The sequence below is a fragment of the Manis javanica genome, chromosome 11, assembly GCF_040802235.1.
Source record: "Manis javanica isolate MJ-LG chromosome 11, MJ_LKY, whole genome shotgun sequence".
Lineage (NCBI taxonomy): Eukaryota > Metazoa > Chordata > Mammalia > Pholidota > Manidae > Manis > Manis javanica.
The window spans coordinates 96646015-96669599 of record NC_133166.1 but is presented as its reverse complement, the minus strand read 5'-3'; the positions used below and the strand labels follow the sequence as shown (position 1 = coordinate 96669599).

Genomic DNA, 23585 nt, shown 5'->3' with positions numbered 1-23585 from the left:
CTGGCTTCATCAAAGGGCAGACTCCTTCCTAGGCTGAGTAACTGGAAGGGTGGAAGAAGGTGGTGGATGTTTTTCCAGCCATGAAACCTGAATTTCTCTCTGCAATCTGATTGGGTCACTTTAGATCATGGGCACACCCCTAGCCCAGTAAGACTCACCAGAGAAATGCCGTTTACTAATTAGATGAGACCAATCAGGAGCCACTCCTTAAGGTCGGGGCGGATCAGCAGTGGCAGAATAGAGATTGGTGGCTCCGCCTGAAGCTCTAGGGGCCACACTCAGGGTTTTGTTGGGAAGATAGGGATTGGAAGCATCAGAGGCAATGAGCAGTCCTCCACACGTGTCCCACAAAGCCTGCATGAGCTGGCCCTGCCTCACCTTCCTCTTACTCTGTGTTTCCTAAAGTTCTCAGAAATTACTAGGTTTCTTTCTCCCTCACGATCTTTTCATTAGCTGATTCCTCTGTGGAGAAGTCTCCACCGTATTTGTTGCCTAATTCTTGTTCTTGTATCATGTCTCACTTAAATGTCATTCCTTAAAAAGAACTTTCCAATCCTCTTAAGCTAAATGAGCCCTCCCCCCTGTGTCCTTATTGGAATCTAATTTCAAGTTGTCATTATGTTTCTATTATGTTCATTTGTAGCTCTGTGGGCCAGTGGCCGTGGTTGTTCTGTTCACTAGTGAATCCTCAGAGGTTGGCACATGCAGATGGCCAAGAAATAGTTGATGAATGGATGAATTAGATAGGCCACCCACTTCTTTTACTAACTCAGATCTATTTTCTTTTTTAAGCACTTGAGACATCTTTGGAGGTTACTTGAATATAAATATTTCTATAAAACAGTATCTCTTACAAAAGAATGAAGTCCTTAAATGAACCTAAATAATTAAGAATGTTTGAAAGCTTATACAGTCCAAGCAATGGGACTTTTTAGAAATCATGTATCGTTATCATGTTCAAGTAATTCATGCTTCATATCAGTTACATAGATGAAGACAAGACTGGGGAAGATTGGTGAGCTGGTTAAACTCTTTAAACTCTATGTTCCATTCCCTACTCATTAGTTAATTATATTATCAAACATTTGTCAAATGCCTCCTTTGCATGAGCCATTGGGCCAGGCAGTAAGACTTGGCCCTGTTTCATAAGTTTACATTAGGGTCATTCTATCTATTAAGGCAAGAATCAATGAATACATCTGAAGAATGGTTTTCTACCACAAAGACTGAAATAAATAACTTTTTCTGGTTAACCTTTAGATAATTCAATTAATGTCCATTACTAGAACATTCTAGTCTGCTTTGCTAGTCAGTTTCAACACAAGAGGGGCTTAAGGACCAGTGATCTGTTAGGGAGGCTGGAAGCTTGTCTTAAAATCATGTTTGCACAGCAAGCATGCTGTTTCTGCACAGATTGTATGGCTATTTGGCATGGCTAGAAGTGGCTGCTGGAAATTATGGGATAATGAAATTATTCCCTCCTCCCAGCCATCCCTTGGAGCTACCATTGATCCTAGTTAACTGAAGCATAATCGTATTTTATCAGACTTTCAGATATTCCAGGCTTCAAAATCCACTAAGATTTCAAAAAGAAAATTTCAGTAGTCTTCTCTGATGACTTGCTTATCAATTTGTTTTCAAATTGTCCAGTCCTCTTCTCCCAAAGGGAGCTCAGGAGAACCCGATTCTCAGGGCTGATGTCCATGATGGCTATGACACAGAGAACATTTAAGTCTTTTTTGAGGATGTAGGAGGGCAGTTTTTGGCCTTGAAAAGAAAAAAAAAGGAGAATTTTATCAGTATGCCAAGTTAAAAATCTGTTAACTGGCAATATGGAAGCACATATTAGGGACATCATGGCATCAAAATCAGAGGAATGTGCTGTGCAAACACAAAGGATGTAATTTAATAGTTTCCAAATGGCCTTTCTTGTTTTATTATCACCCATCCATTCCTTGCACATTGAAAAAAAGACTTGTTTGTATTTATCCTCAGTTATGCTGAATGAACATATTTCACTCAAGGAAAACAAAGCTAGGCAGGTTGGGTTTAATTGCACAATCGGATATTAATATACTGGTTTTGAAGATAAATGCTTTGTGACCTCAGAGTGAATCAGCTCTCGGGACAAGGAGACACTGATCGTAGCAGGTGGGAACACCTGCCGTCTGCTGTTGGTGGTGTGACTGTAGCACGACAGGGCTGAGCTTCATAGTCACACCATGTATATACCATATACAAACTGGACTAGCACAGAGGTGTGAACTTGGGCTTCATTCCTTTTTCTCTTTCCTAAATTTGCTAGGAAGCTAGGTTTTGTGGTTAGGCAATCCTATGGGGTGAAAGCCCATAATGATAAAGACACGCCTAATAATAGCTAACATTTACTGAGCACCGATCAGGGGTCAGGCTAAATAAATACTTTCATCCTCATCTTTGCAGCCCTTCCAACACCACTACGAAGTGCATTTTGTCATCTTGTCATTTTTCTCATTTTGCAAATGAGGACTTAGCAGAAAGCAGTTCAGTCACTTGCTCAGGATCACACCGCTGGGCTTTAAACTTCACTGTGCGTGGCTCAGAAGGGGATCTTCTGAGAAATTAATGAGCTGAGGTTTCAGGGTCCTTCGCTTACCTGCCCCCTTGCAAAGCTCTGTGCCTAATTTTATGTTCTTTTTCTTAAAGAAGCTCCCCCTCTGCCAAACTGTGTTAGCAGTAGTCCCCACAAAACCTGGATCCATCCCTAGTTTGACTTCTGAGATTTTATTTATTCTTAATCTCCAAACTGGAGTTTCTAACCAATCATAAATAACTTGAATGCCAAGGATGTCTTATTTCTGACACAAAGTACGTATTCAATTCAACTCAAAGATGGCATGAAAGCATAGATGACTGAATAAATGTCCTACTTGAACACAAGCTGTGGGTTGATCACTTACTGTAGATGGAAACCATGGGATGGATTTTAAAAGCCAGGAAGCCGAAGCACCTCGTAAGCCCTTAAAAGAAACTGGGTCTTCCCTGACAGAGGACACAGAGTAGCAATGGAGTTTTTGCCAGGGTAAAAGAGCTGAGAGGAAGCGTCAATTCTTCTCTGTATCCCTTTCCTCATGGCAAGCCCTGGAGCGCAACCCCCTGCCCCCAACCCACAGTCGAAAACTTCATGTTGGTGAATTTGCAGTGACATCTTCTTTGCAAGCACTTCCAAAGAGACACCTCATTTCACTTAGTTTATCCAATTAACAAAGGGAGACAAACAAATTAAAAGAAGTCCCTGAGGTGGCTGAGACTCGGTGTACCTAAGTGGATAAACAACCTAATTGGAATTGCCTGCTCTGATGAAAGCAGCGTGCTCAGGGCTGGCTTTGAACAAGTCATTCTAGTTTGGCAAGGGTTTGCTAGTGTCATTTCAAGGAAAGGCTAGAAGGAAATATATGTGTTTAAAAAATAATTAGAACAAGAGTTTTTAGTTAGAACGGCAGATGGTGAGAATTGATGCATAGTGGAAATAACATTAAAGGAAGTTGTAGAGTGTATGTTCCTCATGCCTAAGATGTAATTTTGTATCCAAACAAGGACCTGGGGAATCCACCAATCCACCAAGATTCTTTCAACCTAGAAATTCCAGAGTCCTGATGGGATGCATTTTCCCCATGATTTATGCTGAATCATGTGTCAGAATTAAGAGATTCGAAAGAGAGTCCACTATGTTTGAAGACAGTTGGTGGTGGTTCCCAGAATCTCCTGTTCTTTCCTGGTGACCTGACCCCAGAGTCCGCGGCCTGCTGGTTCATGTAGGTGTGCTCACATGATTCCGAGGGATTTGGCTCACCCAGATCTTGATGCTTTGGATGCAAAAGAAATAACTTGGTATATAAATTAAAGCTAAAAGGTACTTGCTTTCGTCTGTAGCAGTGGAAAAATTAACAAAATAACAAATTGTTTATCAGATATCGGGGTTACTTGTGGTTTAGTTTTAGGAACGCATTGCCTTGAAAAAAGGTATCATGACTTAAAATAGCTTCCTACACAAATCAATCAATAAATTTAATGCAAATCCAGTCAATATCCTAATGGGATAAAAAGGAGAAGGAGGAAGAGAAGAACAAGAAGAGAATAAAGTAATGAGACACTTTCCTTTTCATATATTAATACACATTAAAAGTATTCATATATATATATATGTGGTAATTAAAAAATGGTTTTGGGGAAACTAGTCCTTATCCTTACAAGAGATACCTACTTCATACCTTAAATAAAACTGAATTCTAGAGAATTAAAGATTTATATTGAACAGAAATCCCATTCCTAGGTATTTATCCAAGTGAAATGAAAACCTATGTTTACACAAAAAACGAATATAGTTGACCTTCGAATAACATAGGGGTTAGGAGTGCCAAGCCCCCACATAGTAGAAAATCCTTGTATAACTTTTGACTCCCCCAGAACTTAACTACTAATAGCCTACTGTGGACAGAATCCTTACTGATAACATAACAGTTGATTAACACATATTTTGTATGTTCTATGTATTACACATTATATTCTTACAATAAAGTAAGCTGGAGAAAATAAATGTTTTTTCAAATTGTTGCAGATCTCCAAAAAAATTTCCAATATGTTTATTGAAAAAAAATCTGCATATAAGTGGACCTGTGCATCTCAAACCTGTGTTGTTCAAGTATCAACTTTATTTGCAGCACCTTTATTCGTCATCACCAGAAACTGGGAAGAGCTCAAATGGGCCTCGGTTGGGGGATGAAGAAACAAACAGTGGTATGTCCATACAATTGAACACTACTCAACAATGAAAAGGAAGAACTATTGATACATGCAACCACCTGGATGGAACTTAAGGGCATCTAAATGCTGAGTGAAAGAAGCCAAACTCAGAAAGGCTACATAATGTATGAGTCCATGTATATAACATTCTGGAAAAGACAAAACAATAGAGACAGAAAACAGATCAGTGGTTGCCGGGGGTTAAAGGAGAGGGGAGGTTTGACTACAACAGGGCGGCATGAAGGAACTTGGATGATTGAGGAATCTGTTCTCTGTCTTGATTGTGGTGGTTACATAACCCTATGCATTTGGCAAAACTCAGAACCATAAACCCCAAAGAGTGAATTTTTCTGTGCATAAACTAAAAAATAAAATAAACCAGTGTTACACAAGTATAGACAGACTAATGAATGGGGCATCATAGAGACCTAGAAATGGAATGAAATATAAATAGTGAATTAGTTCTAAAAATAGAACTTCAAATCTATGGTGAAAAGATACTGTATGATAAATGGTTTTGGGGAAACTAGTACTTATTACAAGAGATACCTACTTCATACCTTAAATCAAAATGAATTCTAGAGAATTAAAGATTTATATGGAACAGAAATGAGAATACTAGAGGAAAATGCAGATGTTTTATTAAATCTTGGAGTGAGGGAGGACTTTTTAAGGATAATATCAAAGAAACCACGAAGAAAAATATTAATTTGACTATATAAAACATTTAAAAAACTCATTAAAACAAAGTATAACTATTAACAAGTTGATGGACAAATGACAAAGTAGGAAAAACACTCACAACACGTACGATAGTCAAAGATATCTGTAGTGGGTGCTGGAGTGCACCACCCAGATCCCACCTTCAGTACTCGGATGTTATTCCCCAACTGTCAGGAGTGTTGGTGTCTAACAGGTCACAACTGGGTTCCCTGTCTTATAATTGTCCACAGCTAAAGAGAGCCACTTGCCTTGTCACCCCCCTCTCCCTGTGCACAGTCCCATCCAATGGCTGGTCAACAAAGGGGTATAAAGGCCTGGTCCTCCTGCCTCAAGACAGAACTGTGAAGGGCCATCCAAATCCCAGAGCTCACCATGGGGTCGGATGAGTAGGCCTTCTGCTCAATTCTGCTTTTTTTACTCCCCCTTAGGCACTGATCCCAAGGACACTCCCCAGTAAACTCCTGCAAGGGAATCTATCCCAACCTAAGAGAATATCCTTAATATGTAAAGAACTTTTATAAATCAACAAGAAATAGAAAAACAGAAAAAAGACACAAAGAGCCAATTTTGATATGAACCATAATCAAAATTATCTTTTGCCACAGCAAGTTATCATCTAGGAATTTATCACAGAGGAATAATCTCACAAGTATGTAAAGCTCTATGGCCAAGGCTGCTGATGGGAGTATTGTTTATAATAGTGAAAAATTGAAAATAACCTTAATGTCCATCAATTGGTTAAATAAATATCATACTATGCAGTTATTAAGAACAATGATTTTATATTTATAAATCTGAAACAATGTTCAGTACTCAAATATATTCCTTAAAAAACATTCTGAAAATAGATTGCAAAATAGGTAACACATATATAAAATAGAAAAACAGTCTGGAAGGTTATAGAAAAAATTCTAGTAGCATTGTAGGATTATAAGAGATAGTTATTTTCTTCTTCATATTTTGTTGTATTTTCTGGAAAATTTGTATGAGTATTACTTACATCACCAGAAGAAAAAGGATACATTGAGATAAGTTTTTAGTATGAAATTCAAGCACATTGATTGAAATTCAAGCATATTTTCATTTTCTCATTTCCAATGATTGCAACCGAAGCAAAATAATTAACTTCAAAATTAACCTTAACTGTTAGGTGTAAAGCAAATCTTAATTTATGGCTTTGCTGTTCATATTAATCCATGAAAGTTACTGTGTTGGACACCTGCTGTTTCCATGTTTGTTTTGCCCAAGTGGTATTTCACATCCTTCTTCAGGTAGGGGAGCCTGGTTTGCTTTTGGGGAACCCACCCTCCCTTTCCTGAGGCCATGAGGTTCCTGTGAGGCTGACCACACAGCCTGGGTGGAGGAGCGCATAACCTTCCGTGCCTTCCACCTCTCTGGCCACCAGAGCATCCAGGACACAGGCATGCCCCAAGTCAGTCCAGTGAGAGTCACCTTCAGGACTTCTGCCTGGAAAAACAATGCTCTCTTTCAACCTGTCAAAGATAAGCCTGGAGAAATGCTGCTCAGGATGAAGTCAACACAGAACAAAGCAGAGAGACGGAGAGAGAAACATCCCTGAAGACAGCATCCCTCAATCCAGCTGTGACCAGAGATTATTAATTCCTGAACTTTTCAGCTACATAAATCAATAAATTCTCCATTTTTGCTTAAACCTGTTTGAGTTGGCATCCTTTGCATCTCAAAGGATGTGGTATTATATACGTCCTAGTACATCTCCATGAAGCAAAACCTTATTCATTTGTTCACTCTTTCAATCAAATCAATTAAAAGGTATTGGGCACTGTCTTAGTACAGGCTGCCATAAGAAGATACCATAGGCTGAATGGCTTAAATGGAAGACATTTATTTCTCACAGTTCTGGAGGCCGGAAGTCCAAGACCAAACTTCCGGCAAGGTAGGTTTCATTCTGAGGCCACTTGCTTGCAGGTGGCTGCCAGCTCACTCTGTGCTCACGTGGCATCTTCTTTGTGCTTGCTGAGACAGAGTCAAGCTCTCTGGGGTCTCTTCTTACAAGGGCACAAATCCCATCATGAGAGCTCCACCCTCATGACCTCATCTGACCCTAATGACATCCCAGAGGCTCCATCTACAAATACCTTCACGTTGAGAGTTAGGGCTCTACCATGTGAATTTGGGGGGAACACAGACATTCAGTCCATAACAATCACCTAGAGCAGAGAGATGGAGAGAGAAACATCCCTGAACATAGCGTTGGTGCCTTTCAATCCAGCTGTGCCCAAAGATTAATTCCTGAACCTTTCAGTTACATGAACCAATAGACTCTCCATTTTTGCTTACGCCTGTTTGAGTTGGGCATCCATGCCAGCAACCATTCCATCCCAGGAATGCAAGGGAGAAGGACACAATCTTTGCCCTTAATGGGAGGGGTACACTTGGTGGGAACTCAGCCCTGGAGAATGATCCTTGGGGTGCCGGAGTCTCTTCCCAGGAGCCTTCCCAGCTGCCTCTAAGTAGAAGGTGGGCCACCATTTTTTTCCCTCTCTGGATACTTTCTCCTGCTGGAGAAGGTACACCTGCCTTCTCTTTGGGTCTCTGGCATTCTTTCTTTGTACTCTTCCATTTGGCAGTCAAGTCAAAAGGCTGCAGCTACCCCCATGCAGGGGGCCTGGGATGGGCAGACTAGACTGGCTTTGCTCCTGCTAATGACACAGATGCCCTTTCCCCTGCATCCTCTTTCTTGTGCCCTCTTCTTATTGCCTGGACTTTTCTCTCCACCGGACATAATGACATCTGGACTTCGGGGGCCTTATGGAAAAAGCATGAGGGAAAAAATGTTGCCTTTTGCCTCAGGCAAAGGGATTCTTCCTGTGCTCCACACAGCCTCAACCACAGGCTCCGTGCTGGGGGTCAGGCCCCAAGTCTAGAGTCGCTGTCTGTGCTACGAGCCATTGTTCTCTGAGCATGGGTTTCTGTTGAGACAGAGGACAGGGTCTGTGGCTTCCTGGGCTTCCTGGCCAAATGCTACCTTTATCTCATTCCCATTCCCAACCCACAGATGTAGAAGACCTTCTAGCGTAAGTGCTGAGAATGAGAAAAGAGTTGTGAGTATAGCTCAGCCAGCTGGTTCTCTCAGAAGTCCCCATTAGAGAATTTTTGAGCTTGTAGATCACATCTCAAGAAGGGGAAAATAAGCATTCTCAGCAGATTCCATTAGAATAAGGGTAGCCAGTGAGGTCATGTCTGGTAATTATAGAATTACCTTAATTATTTTTAATGTATTCATGCCTTGGGAACATTGGCATTTTCATTATACAGTATAAACTTTCAAAACCAGGCCAGACAGTACCTAGAGAAACCACACAAATGGGAGGTGAGCCCCCAACCACACTTTGAGATTGAGTGCCCTAACTTGGGCTAATGATAAACTGTTGACTTTATAGAGTTACCTACTGAATTTTTTTCTTTCCTCTCAACCTGGAGAATCAGAGAATTCAGCAACCTCTTAGCTAAGGGGTCCTTCTTTTGGTGTGCGTATCTACAACATCCCTGACACTAAATGAGATGGTGTATTTCTTCCCTACATGTATGTATAACAGTAACAATATTATACCCAGCAGTAATAGTAGTATAACTTCATTTGGGTACCAAAACCCGATTCCAATGTGTGTAAATATGTGGGAAGGGGTCTTCCCACACGTACTTACACCAAGCAATTCTTGAACACGAGCAGGGTGTTGGAGAACTCAACTCAATTCTGATGCTGTCTTCCCAGAGGCAGCACCAGACTCCCAGGTGAAGGGCTCCATCCTATAAGATTGCCCCCCACCTCCCACTCCAGACTCAGGTCACAAGCCCCAGGCAGTTCCCTGTGCTTCTGACCTCCCAGCTACAGATTGGAGGTTCCCAGGACCTCCCCCTTAGGTTCAATTAATTTGCTAGAGCAGCTCACAGATCTCAGGAAAACCCTTACCAGTTTACCATAAAGGATACAAGTTAACAGCCAGATGAAGAGAGACACAGGGCAAGGTCCCAAATAAAGGAGCTTCTGTCCTCATGGAGCTTGGGGCCTGGCTTGGTAGCACGTGGGGGCGTCCTGGTTGCCCGAGCATAGAAGCTCCCCAAGACTGGGAAGCAGGACACAACCGGCAGAGCAGGCAAAGCAGAGCAGAGAGCTGAGAGCTCTTCTCACCAGTTTTGGGAGGGCTTCACTGCACAGTCGTCACTGACTAAACTGTTGGCCATTGGCTGATCTAACCTCCAGCTCCCACCCTTGGGTGGGGGTCCAAAAGTCTCTCCTTAACATGACAAAACAGCTGTTTCACCTCTAAGACTCTGCAGTGTTTTCAGGAACTGTGGATGAAGACCAAATACACCTGGGAAACATATATTTGGTCATATGAATGACCAAATATATATTTTTTACAACTCATTATATCATAATATCAGAGTCTCCTGGGGAACTTTTGCAAACTTCACTCATCCAATCCCACCTCTGAAGGCTAAACCAGTAGGTCCACGGGGGCTCCCCAGCATCTGAATAACCATTGATTAATCCCTAAATTAACAGATGGGGAACTGAGACCCAGAGAGAGAAAGAAATTTGCCTAAGGTGACAATGGCCATGTGTCAAAGGGCCAGACTAGCACCCAGGTTTCCTGACTCCAACCCAGTGTTCTTTTTACTATTTAAGTGCAGAGAAACAGGTATTTTTACCCAAACTGCCTTGTTACTCAAGGACCCAAGTGCCTATCTTGAAGAATGGAGTGTGGCTCTAATCTGTGCTTGGGAACACTGCCCAATGATTTATACCAGTGCCAACAGATAAACCTGCCATTTGGGTAACAGCTGCCAGACATATCTGTCCTTCGTTTTCAAAGACAAGGCCACTTGCCCTTCGTATTCCATTACAGTAGACAAGATCGGGAAATGTGTGACACGTGTCTCCCCGTTTCCTGTACATGCATTCTTAATGCTGTGGTTTGTGGTCGTGGTTGCTTGTTTACAAAACTTGGCTCTCAAAGTCATGGTCAGCCCCAAAAAGAAACTCACCACTTAAGCTGTAGCTTCCCAGAGGGGCCTCTCTGCCACTGTCATTTCCCAGTCATTTCTCCCAAAGCAGAATGTGGGCATTTTCATTGAATGCAGTAGATGCACCACACCATGTCAGTCAAGCAATAAGTATTTTTGAGAGATAGTACCTAGCTTGCATCATGCCTATGCTTAAGTCATGCTGCAGTTAGAAGGCATTTCTGGATATTGGGGAAAGGAAGGTAAACTGCCTCAGAACTCTCTTTTGGAAAAAAGAAGTCCCCTTTATTCACAGCATACCTAAAAAGCACATTAAAATGCACTAAGTTGCACGAAAGCATCTTTTGGATAATCTGGAAAACTTCCAACCAACCCCTCTACACTGGGCCTGTATCTCTAGGAGCTTAGCCACATACCATTATTGACCATTTGAGAATGCCATCTTATTTGGCAGAAATCCAGCAACTACAAGTTATATAGCTTCCTGGACACTTGGACTTGTTGCCCATTACAACCACCTGTGTTTTACAGTTGAGGAAATCTAGAGATTGAGTGATCAAAGCCCAGCCAAGGTCACTCACATGGAGTTCAGAGTACAACCAGAGCAGAAGGGAAACTTGCTGGGTTTCCAGAATCAAAGGACACTGTAGGTGGAAGGGATTTCAAGAGGTCATTTGGTCCAAGACTAGTGATTGTCTGGGGACAAAGGGTTCATAATGCCTCCAACCTCTTGGTTCAAGTTATACTTCTCTTTGGTTCCTCCTCAGGTCTAACCAAACTCTCTCTTGCTCTTTCTACCTTCCCAACCAGTGTTTAATGGAAAGAGTGCTGTTTCTCTATTATAAGGTCTCCGTTGCTCTATTGAAGGGTCAGCTCCAGGGAAGTCTCAAAAGATCCATTCATAGCGGCTCTGTTGGGAGCTTCAGCCAAAAAAGGCACTGTTCTGTGTGTTTGGCTCTTTAATGCCGTGCCTGAATGCCAGACGATTGTACTTCCCTGATCCACCCTCTTCAGGGAGTATTTTCCCCAAAGAGAAGGCTGACAGACAAATCAATGGAATGCGAATACAGAAGACACTGAGTTACAGTACCTGCGATCATAGTGAACTACAGGGTGAAGGCTTTCAGGGTGGCCCGATGGAGGGGATTTTCCTGGGGCTGAGGGTTATTTTTCAAGTAAAACCTGATCCAGAGGGAGGCTGAAGTGTCTCCTCCCCAGGCGGACTTACAGATGGGAGAAGCTCTCACCACAGGAATGACAGCCCTGTGCTCCCTGAGGAGAGAAGGAGAATGGAGAAACTTTTCCTGGACTCTTTCCCCCTTTGCAACAGATCTGCTGCTGGTCTGAAAAAGCACCAGTTTTAAGCATTTCGAAGGATCAGTATGTGTAAGGAAACTAATAAGTAAACTGGGGCTCAGTGAGATTCCCTTTGCATTTGGCTCTCGCCCTGCATTAGACCAGCGTGGACAAGCCTACAATGAGATGGTTCTTACATGGCCCCCCGGGGCAAAATTTGGAAAGCTAACAACTGACATTTTCTTCTTGATATTTTCCCACCCTGTGCCTCCTTCAATTCGACTGTGCAGTGGGAGGAAATGCCAAATTCTGAGGTTATTCTCTTGTGCAGGATTTTTATTTCATTAAGTCTGTTTTTTGGGGTAAATTACTCACTAATATTCCCATCAGTTGCTCTTGAATCACTACCTAACATGAAATGCTTGAGTTGGGAGCATTTCTCTTAGGCCGATTCTCCCTAGAAGTAAAATGAGATTTCCAATTCTATGCCAAAGAGCTTTAAAGAAAAAAAAATATGACAAATCTACAGCCTGTTCTTTACATCAGTACTTTTCAGAACACTTCCCACCAATTTCAGTCTAGCAACAAACATGCCCATCAGCCAGGAAGCATGGACTGAGCCCAGCTTTAGGCCAGGCAGTGTGGGGTTTACCCCAAGGTATAAGGTTTAGTCTCTGCCCTTAACAAGTGTCCAGGCTAATGCAGGGAAATACACTTCTAGGTGCTAAGCGGTGTTAATGCTTTAGTGGATTAAAGGAGTCAGGAAGCGTTTATTAGAGGGTGCACAGCCTGAGTTGACTTTCCAGAAAGGACAGATATGGGAGAAGCAGAGTAAAAAACAAACAAACAAAAAAAACAAACCTGGGGGGGAAAGGTGGAAAACAAATTATGAAAATTTACACTAGTATTTAAAAACTTACTCAAGCCTCATTTACTCATCACCCTGCTTCAAATTTTATCAACTCACAGCCAACCCTGCTTCATCCATCTCCCCACCCACTTTCTCCTACTTCCTAGATTATTTTGAAGCAAATCCCAGATATCATCATATCATACCATCTGTAAATATTTCAGTATTTTACTAGCATTTTGATGTAAGCAGGATTAAATTATATAGGTCAGAGCGTGTTTCAAAAAACAGCACAAAACTGAAAATCTTGGCACAATAAAAAGATTCCCCAAGCCTCAGCCAATAGCACATTCATTCCCAGTTCTGTTTCGTTCAACAACATCCCAGTCCTTCAGAAGAACATTTAATTATTTTTTTGGAGGGGAAGGTTGAAATAAACTGTATATGTCTGGAGATACATGCTTCTTGCTATAGTGCTTGGACCTTAGGAATGTTGGAAGCATATGGAAACACTTGTCCTTGTACATCTGCTGCAACTTGAGTATATTTCTTTATTCTATTTTCAACATAGATCAGAATGGTATTTCAGGAAGACATGCCTTTCTTAAACTAGAGTCCAACGAAAGTGGGTAGTGGAATCTGAGGATTGTGGACAGACTGGGGCCAGGAGGTGAAAGCACTGCTGGGGAGGGGAGAGCGCCGGGTGGGCTAGGGGGCGGATGGGGCGCAGAGGCTCTCAGGGCTTGGCTGGATGGGAGACTGAGTGGGGGGCAGAGCATGAAAGTGGAGCACGTTAATCTTGGAGCGAGGATGAGTCATGGTGAAAATGAGATGCTTTCCCACTGATGCTTTGAATCATAGCCCTTGACTGGGAAAGGAAACCACACGAGCGCTGCTTCTGATGGCGGCAGAGATAGGATACGGCCTACGGAGTGTGTAGCTGAGGACTGGGCAGCCCTCCTAGCTCTCCCACCCATCCCCGAGTGACCTGCAGCAAGCCATCTAGCCTTTTAGAGCCTCGTCTTCAGCTAAAGGGAAGTGGGGCCAGGTTTCCTCTGGATCCCTGGAGATCCACAATATTCATCAACTCGGTTAATTGAAATGTATTGTAAAAGGGCAGATATATATATCTCCTTTTGGATGGTGGCTACTAGCAGTAGTAGAAAGCCCCAGTAGCAACTGAGACAACCCAGACCACGTACAAGCTATTGTTTGGGTAAGTACAATAATGGCACCAGCCCCCGTGTATCAGGAACTTGGTGTCAGTCACTGTACTAAGCAGCTTACTTATCTCACTTAATTCTCATGGCAGCCCTATGAGGTAGGTTCTGATATTCTCATGAGGAGACTGAGGCACAGAGAGGGTAAGTAAGCTACCCAAGAAACACTGGCCGTACGTAAGAAAGCCAGGATCGACCGCAGATCTATCTCAATTCCAAACCCCTAACCACTGTACTCTAATGCTCTCCTGTTAGGCTAGGGTGCATAGAATAACCACTAAAGTCTTGCATTTATGTTTCAATCAAAATCCAGAAACCTTCATTAAATATCTATCTGACACTGGAGCCAGCTAAGAGGGGTTCCACTGGTTAAGTCTGGGACAAATTCAGTACCTAAATTAAGCACAGTAATGAATTACAAACCACTGAAAAAATAGGATTCATGAGTCCCCTTACTGATTAGATAGATATAGAGAGGTAGATAGATAGATGATAGATGATAGATAGATAGATAGACAGATAGATAGATAGATAGATAGATAGATAGATAGATAGATAGATAGATAGATAGACAGACAGACAAATGGGTGGATAGAAAGAAAGAAAGAATGCCCAGCGACTACTGGAGCTGGAAAATCATCATTTGGCAGTCACCAGAGTAAGGATGGGATGAGGAAGGAGCCATCAGTGGATGCTATGTCTAAGGGGGAAATATTAATAAGCAAGATATTTGCATGGTCTTCAAGTCTGCTTCTTGGTCACCAGAGACCGCTTCTTAGTTCAGGGGAGGAAAAAATATTAATTATATGGTAGATAAATTGAGTAATACCTTGATGGGTGAGAAGAACTTGCATTACCGAGCAGAGGCAGCCAGACATTGTGTGCCTCCCATTGTGATACCCTCAGAAGGACAAAATGTTAATTGTGCAGTATTCCAGCCAAGAACACATAAACAAAATGTCAGGCAAATGCAATATGGGAATGTTATTTTTTTAAAAAAAGGCAAGTGGAGCTTATTCTTAAAAAGAAGTGTCAACATCTTAAATGACAAAGGCAGTCTGTGGAAATGTCCCAGATTAAAGGAGAATAAGGGGATGAGGCAATTAGATGCAAGCCTGACCCTAGACTTGCTGCGGAACAAGAAGGGAGTGTGGACGATGCTCTAAGAGACATTATTAGACCAACTGACAAAACTGGAATATGGACAATACCAATGAGCATTTATAAAGCTGACAAATGCACTGTGGTTATGCTGAGAATATTTCTATTTTTAGGAAATGCACATAGTATTTAGGGGTGAAGGATTCTGATGTAGCTTACCCTCATATGAATCAAAAGAGTACAAATGCTAAAGCAAATGGGGTAAAGTGTCAACCAGGTGAACCTAGAATAGGTGGGGTAAAGTTAACTAGTTCATCTATTCCAGGTTCACCTCGGTAAAGGGTGTGTACGGGTTCCTTGAAACTTTTTCTAAATTTGAAAATATGTCCTACTAAGGAGACCTTCTTTTCTTTTTAAGTCATCTGATATAACATTAGCAATACAGCAAGTGGTGGTCAATCTCTGAGTTCCTGAAATACGTGGCGGGGAAAAAAAGAATGACCTGCATTGAGCCATGAGAATAATGGTCATCAGACAGGAGGAGCTGAAGGCTGAGCTGCTTCCGGGCAAGTGGGGGTGGGGGGCTCACCCACCAACACGAGGAGTTATGTGGGTCACACAGAACACAGGCTCACAAGTGAACAAATAATAATAATTCCACTGTGAGAAACACCAGGAAAACCAACATCTCTGTGTGTATAAGGAAAAGATTCCCAGGCATGGGCCTATAACCTACTTATTTCAACACAGGTCTACCTGGCAGAAGAACCGGCCTGTCCAAGCTCATGTGCCATTTACTTCTCTGTGAAATATTTTGGGACCAGAAGGTTCTGTGTCAGTTGGGAATGGCAGCTGACACAAGGAGCTAACTGCTAGCAATGACAAGGACATAATACATGCTAAGGCTTGGGGAAACTCTAGCGTGAGTAACAAATTAGTGGATAACTTTTGACAGTGGGATTACTATCAAGTCACATACTTGAGTTACTTTGTGCTAGGCCCTGGAGGTACAGGAAGATAGAAGGGTGATGATCCTTGTTCTTAAGAAGCTGTGGGGACAGACACACACAAAGGTACCCGACAGGGCAGCAGATGAGTGAGTGTCCTTATCTCTGCATGCTGGAGTTCATGGAATAGGGCCACCAGGAAAAGCTGTCACGGGTGTGGAGCACCAAGCACACGGGGGAGGCCTGCCTTTATTTCTCCGTTCCTCACTCCCTTCTTCCTTCCCTCCTCTTTTCACTTATTTCATTTTCTAATTACAAGGTATTGTGCTAGATGCTTAAGGAGGATAGCGAAATTTTTAAAAAATGATGCTGAGAGAAAAAGGAAAAGCCCCAAATGTTTTAAATTAATAAAGTAATAGTTAAAATGTAATGGCTCTGTATGAGTTTCCTGTGGCTGGCTGGAATAAGAAATTACTGCAATCTTAGTGACTTCAAAGAACAGAAATGATTCTTTTGCAGTTCTGAAGGCAGAAGGCCGAAACCGAGGTGCTGGCAGGACTCTGCTCCCTTCACAGGTCCCAGCGTTGCCTCCTTCAGCGTCTGGTGGCTGTTGCAGTTCCTTGTTGATCTCTGTCTCCATCTCCACATGGTCCTTTCTTCTGTCTGTCTAGTGACTCTGGTGCGTCTCTTATTAATATGCTTGTCATTGAGTTTAGGGCCCACCTAGATAATCTAGGATGAGCTTTTCATCTCAAGATCTTTAATTACATCTGCAAAATACCCTGTTGCCAAACAAGGCGACACTCACAGTTTCCAGGAATTAGGACATGGACTTATCTTTTGGAGACACCACCATCCAACTCATTGCAGACCCTTTCTATGTGCCAGGCATTGTCTTATATGTATTAACTCATCTAATTCACAAAAACCCAATGAGATACCTTATCATTTTGGTCCACATTGAGGAAATGAAGGCACAGAGCCGTTAGATAACTTGGAACCATTTCTTAGGATAGTTGAGCTTGACTGGTGAGCTTGTGTTGAGGAGGAATGAGGGAGAAGTTTGGATAGACAAGTTTAAGATCACATGCAGAATGCCTTAAATATCTAGATAAAATATGCTTTACATTGTAACGGGCAGCCACTGAGGGTTTTGAGCAAGTGCATCATCTGAGCATTGATGTATAGGAATATTGATCAGAAAGCACTGTGCTAAACAGATTGGAGGAGGGCGAGAATAGGAGACCTTAGAAGTGCTCACATAATCGCTATGGTGATATGCTGGCCTAGGTGGGAGGTCTGGCCACAGACGGAAGAATACTTAATAGCTCATCCTTCTTTCCATCCCAAACATGTGGAGCCAGACCCTCTTTTCCATTAGACTTGGCTCTTCTGTCTCCCTAGGTTTTTACTAGAAGGCAACTGAGAGAAAGGACAATCTCCATTTATCCCAATTTAGCCGACACTGATTTTTCCATTAAAAGATTGCTCTCACATTTGAAGGCACCTGAGCAGTGCCTAGAAATGCAATCCCCGTGGTTTTGATTGTGGTCACTTTGAGGACAATGGCACTTTGGGGACTGAATGATGTCTCTCTTGAGGTTAAGAGATGGTCAACTCTGACCTTATGATGGAATAATCCTTGAAGCCAACAGTAAGTATAAAAATGGTCAATAACAAGGACTCATGGGAATGGTCTGTAGATGCAGCCACCATGAAGCCAGATCTTTTCTGTCTGTCTCCAGAATCAGTCCACACAGAGGGAGGGAAACATCTCCATTCTCACCTCCCACCTACACTTCTTGGAGGTAATTGCTGGGCCGATTTGGTACAACCCTGAATACCAAACAAACTTTATTCATTGTAGTCTGTTCATCTCCTTTTAGGGTCTGAAGGAGAGGATTTTATCAGTAACACCTGACAAAAGGCATTTCCTATTGAATATTGAAAGGTTTTAGGCAAGAGACTCCTAGTCATACTCTAAATTCTCAGTCCAACCTAGTATTCAGACTTCAGTGGCCATTCATGCTAGTCAGAAGTACACAATGTTTCCAAAAGTGATAAACTAATTATTTTTCTCTGACACAATGAAAGCAAAATGCTTATTCACACCTGGAGTTTAATTTTAAGAGGTGTTCTCCTACAAGGATAAGACATTTGATTTCATTAAAAAATTTTTATATAGAAGTGATATCATTCACTACAAAATGAAATTCAAATATGGCAGATGAATAGAACATAAAAAGTAAAATTAAAACATTTTTAAGTTTGAGTACTTTTTTCAATGAGAATATCTTAACTGCATGTAATATCCTCTTTCCAGGGTTAAAAAAAAATAAGTTTCAATACCTTGGTTCTCCATGTGTGGTCTGGGGGGCCACCAACATTGGCATCCCTCAGGACTTTATTGGAAATGCAGAATCTCAGGCTCTCTTGCAGACCTTATTACACCAGAATCTGCATTTTAACAAGCATCCTGGGTAAGCGGTCAGTATTTTCACTAATGTTAATTCTTTGGAAGGCATCCCAGCTGTTAAAGAAATGAAAAGTAAGAAATAGATAAAAGCAGTAGGCAGAAAAGTTAATTCACTCGACAGAGTTAAGTGTGAACAGGACCCAATTTTGGAACACACCACTAGAGAATCAGACTTTGGAGTGACCTGTTAAAGAGGTATCACTTACAGATAGGCCACCTCCCATTAGTCCTTACAGTAATTACAAATTAATAAGAATGTCATACAACCGGAAACTTTTAAAAGCTAGATAAATGATAGAATTTGTAGTAATTAGTGTGTTAGATCTTCGGGCTCAGGCTGGGTTTGTTCCCCCAAATTTAGGTATGCAATTAAAAATAATGGTGCAATTAGGGTCTCACAAGCTGTGGGACCCTGGACAAATATCTTCATTTCTTTCAGTTTCAGTTCATAATCTGTGGAATCCACCTTGGAAACTTCATAGGGTCATTATGTACCTTAAATAAGGGATGTTGAAGTACTTTGAAAACTGTATGAGAACCTAAAATGTTATGACAGATTTGAAGGTTCAACCCAATTCATTGGCGGTAGCCTGCTTGCAACGAAGAAAAGGTGAACTAATTAGTAAAAATGTGTTGCTGTGTTTTCTACATTGTTTAAAAGAAAAGGGTCCTCTGATTCTCATGTTCTGGTATAGATAGGGAACCATAGGTGTTTAATAAGGATCGTGAATGCACGAATTATCTAAGCTTGAGAAAGGTAATTTATCAACATTCATTCATTCAACAAATACTCCTGAGCCAGGCTGGCTGGGGACACAATGGTCTTGTGTCCGAAAGCACACACTGCCCTTGCTCACTTGGAGCTTATGATCTAATTGAATATTGGCTGGGACAAACGGAACCTGCATCATTGCTCCGTGCCTCAGGATAAGGAGCTGAGAAAACTTGAATTAGAGTGTTTTGACCTGGTCAGCTGGGTTAGAGCAAGTGGCCCTTAAGCTGAGAGCTGAAAGATGAGCAAGAACTAAGGTAGGGAAGAGGGGAGGGAAGAGTGTCCCAGGCAGAGGGAACAGAATGTGCACAGGCCTCTGGGCAGGGTAGAGCCTGAGGGTGCATGGTGGTTGGAAAGTTCAGGCCTGTCAGGGGGTGTGTTAGGATGAGGCTGGGGAGGGCAGCCCAGGCCTGCTGCACCTTAGTTTGCTGCTTCTCCTCAGAGCCTCACGGTGGGGGGCGGGGGCAGGGGAGCACTGAAGGGTCACAGCTGTGATGGTGGCAGTGGATGTGGAGTTTGCAATGACCGGATCTGAGTTTTGCAAAAATCACTCTGGCAGCAACGTGGGGTATGACGCAGAGGCACAAGGGTAGAGGGTATGCGCAGGGACAGGCAGGAGACTTCCAGCCTAGGAGAGAGTGGAACCACACCCACTGATAAGGAGGCAGCTCTGTGAAATGAGCTCTCCCCTCCAGACAAAGAAAGTGAACAAGCTGGGGATCCAGCCAGCGAATTAGTTCATGTTGAGTCCATGCGAATCAGTTCTCCCAGGTGAAATGATAAAAATGCAGTTTCTAAACTTGCAAGTTGAAAACTCAGGGCTGGATTCATGGTGAGCCCACGTAGAGGGAGCTTGAGAGGTCCCGAGGGTGAGTGTCGGCAGGCAGTGCCTGCTCTGTTCCTCAGGCCTTAACTCCAGTTTAGAAACCATCTCTCCCAACCCCTCCCTGAGGAGATCTGGAAAGTAAGGCCTAGAGAGCTTTTATAACTTGTCCAAAGCCACACAGTGACTTTTAAGGACCATTCCTGAACTTTCTAAAACTCATCAGATAATTGATACCTTCCAAGTGCTCTACTGGAAGCATCATCTGTAAAACAGAGTTATAGTGAGAGTCGTAGAAATATGCTTTTACATTTTTTTTTAAACTTCTGTACCTCGTCCTTTAACAGTCTCCAGCTCCTATAGTTGAAGGGCTACCAATGGGCATTCCATCGCAACCTTCAAACTGACTGAACCATTAAACTGAGCCTTCAGCAGTTTCTGGTATTATGTTAACACTGCCCAAGAAATTCACAAATGCTTTTAATGAGCCTTTCTAGGCATGACTGGAGAACTTAGATCCAGTTTTCAGTCTCCATGAAAAATGAGTTTCCCTTTGCTCTTCTCTCACCTGCCATTCTTCAGCTAACCAACAAATACAAAAAGCTCAGTGACTGTTCTGGGCCTCCCACCGTACATTCCACTCTCTGTACTGTTCCGGTTTCCCCTTTGCCTCTGTGGAGGGTTTCCTGCCCTGACCCTTTCTTTCATGTGTTTTCACCTATACCTTTGAGCCCTTTTATGATGTCTCTGGGCTTTATTAACTGCATTGTTACATGTTTGTTCTTTTTTACCTTTTGTTTAACTGCCTGTGGTCTCCGGGAGCAGCTAAAAATTTAAACTTTGGCCCTCATGTTATTGCTAGATGTTTTAGTTTATATTTGTAATAATTATCCAAGGAATTATTACAAACAAAATAATTGCTCTGAGTTCCCAAGAAATTTTGCTTTAAGAGTGAACATTAGGAGTGATTTACTGTCACCCAGTCAAATGAAATTGGGTTTTCTGTCTTTCCGTGCCACAACTTCATACATCTATGATTTTTGATAACCAGGACTCAGAGGTGTGTCTGTGTTTAGCACTTTTTTATAAGAATGTTTTTAAACCCATGTTTTGGGTTGATAATCTGCACGCTAGCTCCTTGAGCTAGGAAGCTCCAGGTTGGAGAAACTTGGCATTGAAGGCAAGGAGAGGTCATAGAAGGCTTGGAGGTTGCAGTTTGTGTGAAAGACTTGACTTTCGCTCAAATTGGCAGTCTCTTTCCGAAAGGAGCATTATTCTCTCATCTTTAAAATATGCTGAGTTTAATCAGTTTGGATACTAAGCAAATTATCAGTAGAGTTCTCAAGAGTCAGGAAGAAAATACCAAGCCATTTTACTCAACCTGGAGCCTCAACCTCCAGGTGTGGTACTGAATAATGGTAGGTTTCCCTTCATTTTAACCCACTACTGGCTGTTTTAATACTCTGCTAGAATCACCAGCAAATCTGAGTCAAGCTACCAAAGTATTTTGACTATAAAATGCTAGCAGGGGAAGAAAAGTTGATTTGACTAAAATGTTTTCCTGTTATGTAAATACTATTCTTTCTGGAATGTATGGTTATTCACTTTTTTTTACAACCTGAGAAATGTACTTCTGACTCCCCCTTTCCTGCCCTCCCCCAAATTATGAGAGAATAAAGCACATTGGTTTGGAAAATGGCTTACAAAAGAGAAAAAAATGCCTGTACAAAGCAGGTTCTCCTAGGTGACTACTGAGTCAAATTGAACCTCAGAGTCTGTTTTTATGTGGGTCTAAACATCTCCCAATTCAGTTAGCTTAGTTAGCGAAGGGATTGCTACCCTATTTGCTGAGCCTCTGTGCCTTCTATGTCTCCTAATTGTTTCCTCTTTGGGCCCTAAATTCTAAAGTCTGGAGGAATCTTTTTTAATAAAGGGACACAGCAGCTCCTAATAAGAGGCAAAATGGTGTTCCAACTGCTTGCTAGCCTTTTCCATAGGGTAGCCTGACCCATAAGTGGCTCCCCAGTTTCCATATAGGAAGAGCCAGTTGGAAGCTGAAAGCTGTGTTTACACACAATAGGACAAATGTCAATTGTCTGTGCCAAAAGAGACATTATGGAAGTCCCAAACCCCTCTCCCAACTCTTCAGCACTGCAACCATTTAGACTTGACTTCAAATTAAAACGGGCTCAATATTTTCCTCTAAAATCAGTGCTTTGTCCTCACCTTCCCAACTTCCTCATCTGCTTAAGGTAATATTTTCCTTGTCCGGTTAAAAACATTGGACCTATCTTTGTTAAATTCTCCTCCTTACCTTTCACTCTCCCAACACCCAATTAATCATCAAATGCTATCAATCCTTCCTTCTAATGTCTTGGAAACTTTCCTCCACTCTTTCTGTTCAGAAACAGAACAGAAACAGAAGATGAGGATCCAGCTCTCTAGTCTGGATGGGGTGATGAGAAACACACCACATGCCAGGGGGAAAAGAATTTTATAGAAATAAATATCCTTAAAAATGCAAAATAATATAGCTCTGAGCAAGCTTTACATACAGACCCCAAGGTGCTGTACTCACACTGTATTTGTTTTGCAGCAATCCAGAGCAATTGGGATCTTTCCTCCTGTTCAGGGGCTGTGGTGAGGCCTTGGGGGTCCCACGCAGGCCACTCTGACTCCAGCCACCCCTCACCTTACAATCAGGAAGGCTTCACTTCCAGATCAATCTTCACTCAGAGCACAGCACATATATATCCAATCTAAACTAGTGTTGGGCACAAGCTATCAAGATTATTTCATCATAACTTAGAACTTCTCTATTTTTTTCTATTTTACCTGTACCTGGACAGGTCTTTCTTCTGTATTCCTACTGTGCTTCTCCTTCCCCACAGCAACCAACACACAGTTGGCAATTTGTAAATAAAACGTTTGTAAAATCATAGAGCCTTAGAATTTTAGTCAAACAATCCAGAGTTCCACTTGTCCCGTCCTTTACAGATGAAGAAACAGGTCTAGAGAGATTAGTTGATTAGCTGATTTGTCTAAAGTCACACACCTGGCTAGTGACAAAACAAGGACCAGAACCGAGGTCTCTCCTGCTTGAAATCTGTACCCTGAATTGCCCTTAGATAATCAGTGACAAAACTAGCTGACTTTACACAAGGTCTCCTGGGGATGGTGGTGACAGAGGTGATTTGCTTTACTGAAACATTTACAAAGATTCGGTTCAGGCCGTTCGCAAGCACCGCCGTGGAGGACTAACTCCTCAGCTCGGCGCTGAGCAGAATCACAAGTTGCAGGCAGCACTTGTTAATGAGTCTGTGGGCCTAATTCCGGTTTTTCTGACAGGAGCGCCCGCGGCCCAGCACACAGGGGCTCCCCATCCCAGGCGCTCCCTGGCTGTCACACAGCCGCCGCGCCACCCGCCCCACGTGGACTCGGCTTGGAGGATCAAAGTCTGTTTGCTGCCCGGTCCCCGCAGGTGTGCGGAGTGCTGCGCGGACTCGCTGCGGCTAAGCGGTCGCCGGGCCACGCCGCTGAGACCCTGCCAGCCCCACCCTTCCCCTCCCCCTCACGCTGCACGCG

The 23585-nt window shown here is 42.5% G+C and overlaps 1 long non-coding RNA gene across 1 annotated transcript; it reads right to left on the bottom strand.

Moving 5' to 3' along the window:
* Window positions 1-1286: 1286 nt before the first annotated feature.
* Window positions 1287-23579, bottom strand: LOC140844300 (uncharacterized). Its single transcript, XR_012122456.1, has 3 exons — window positions 22579-23579; window positions 18279-18459; window positions 1287-1767 (listed from the first exon to the last, which is right to left on the bottom strand). It is a non-coding gene; the product is annotated as an uncharacterized lncRNA (long non-coding RNA).
* Between the last annotated feature and the right edge of the window lie 6 nt (window positions 23580-23585).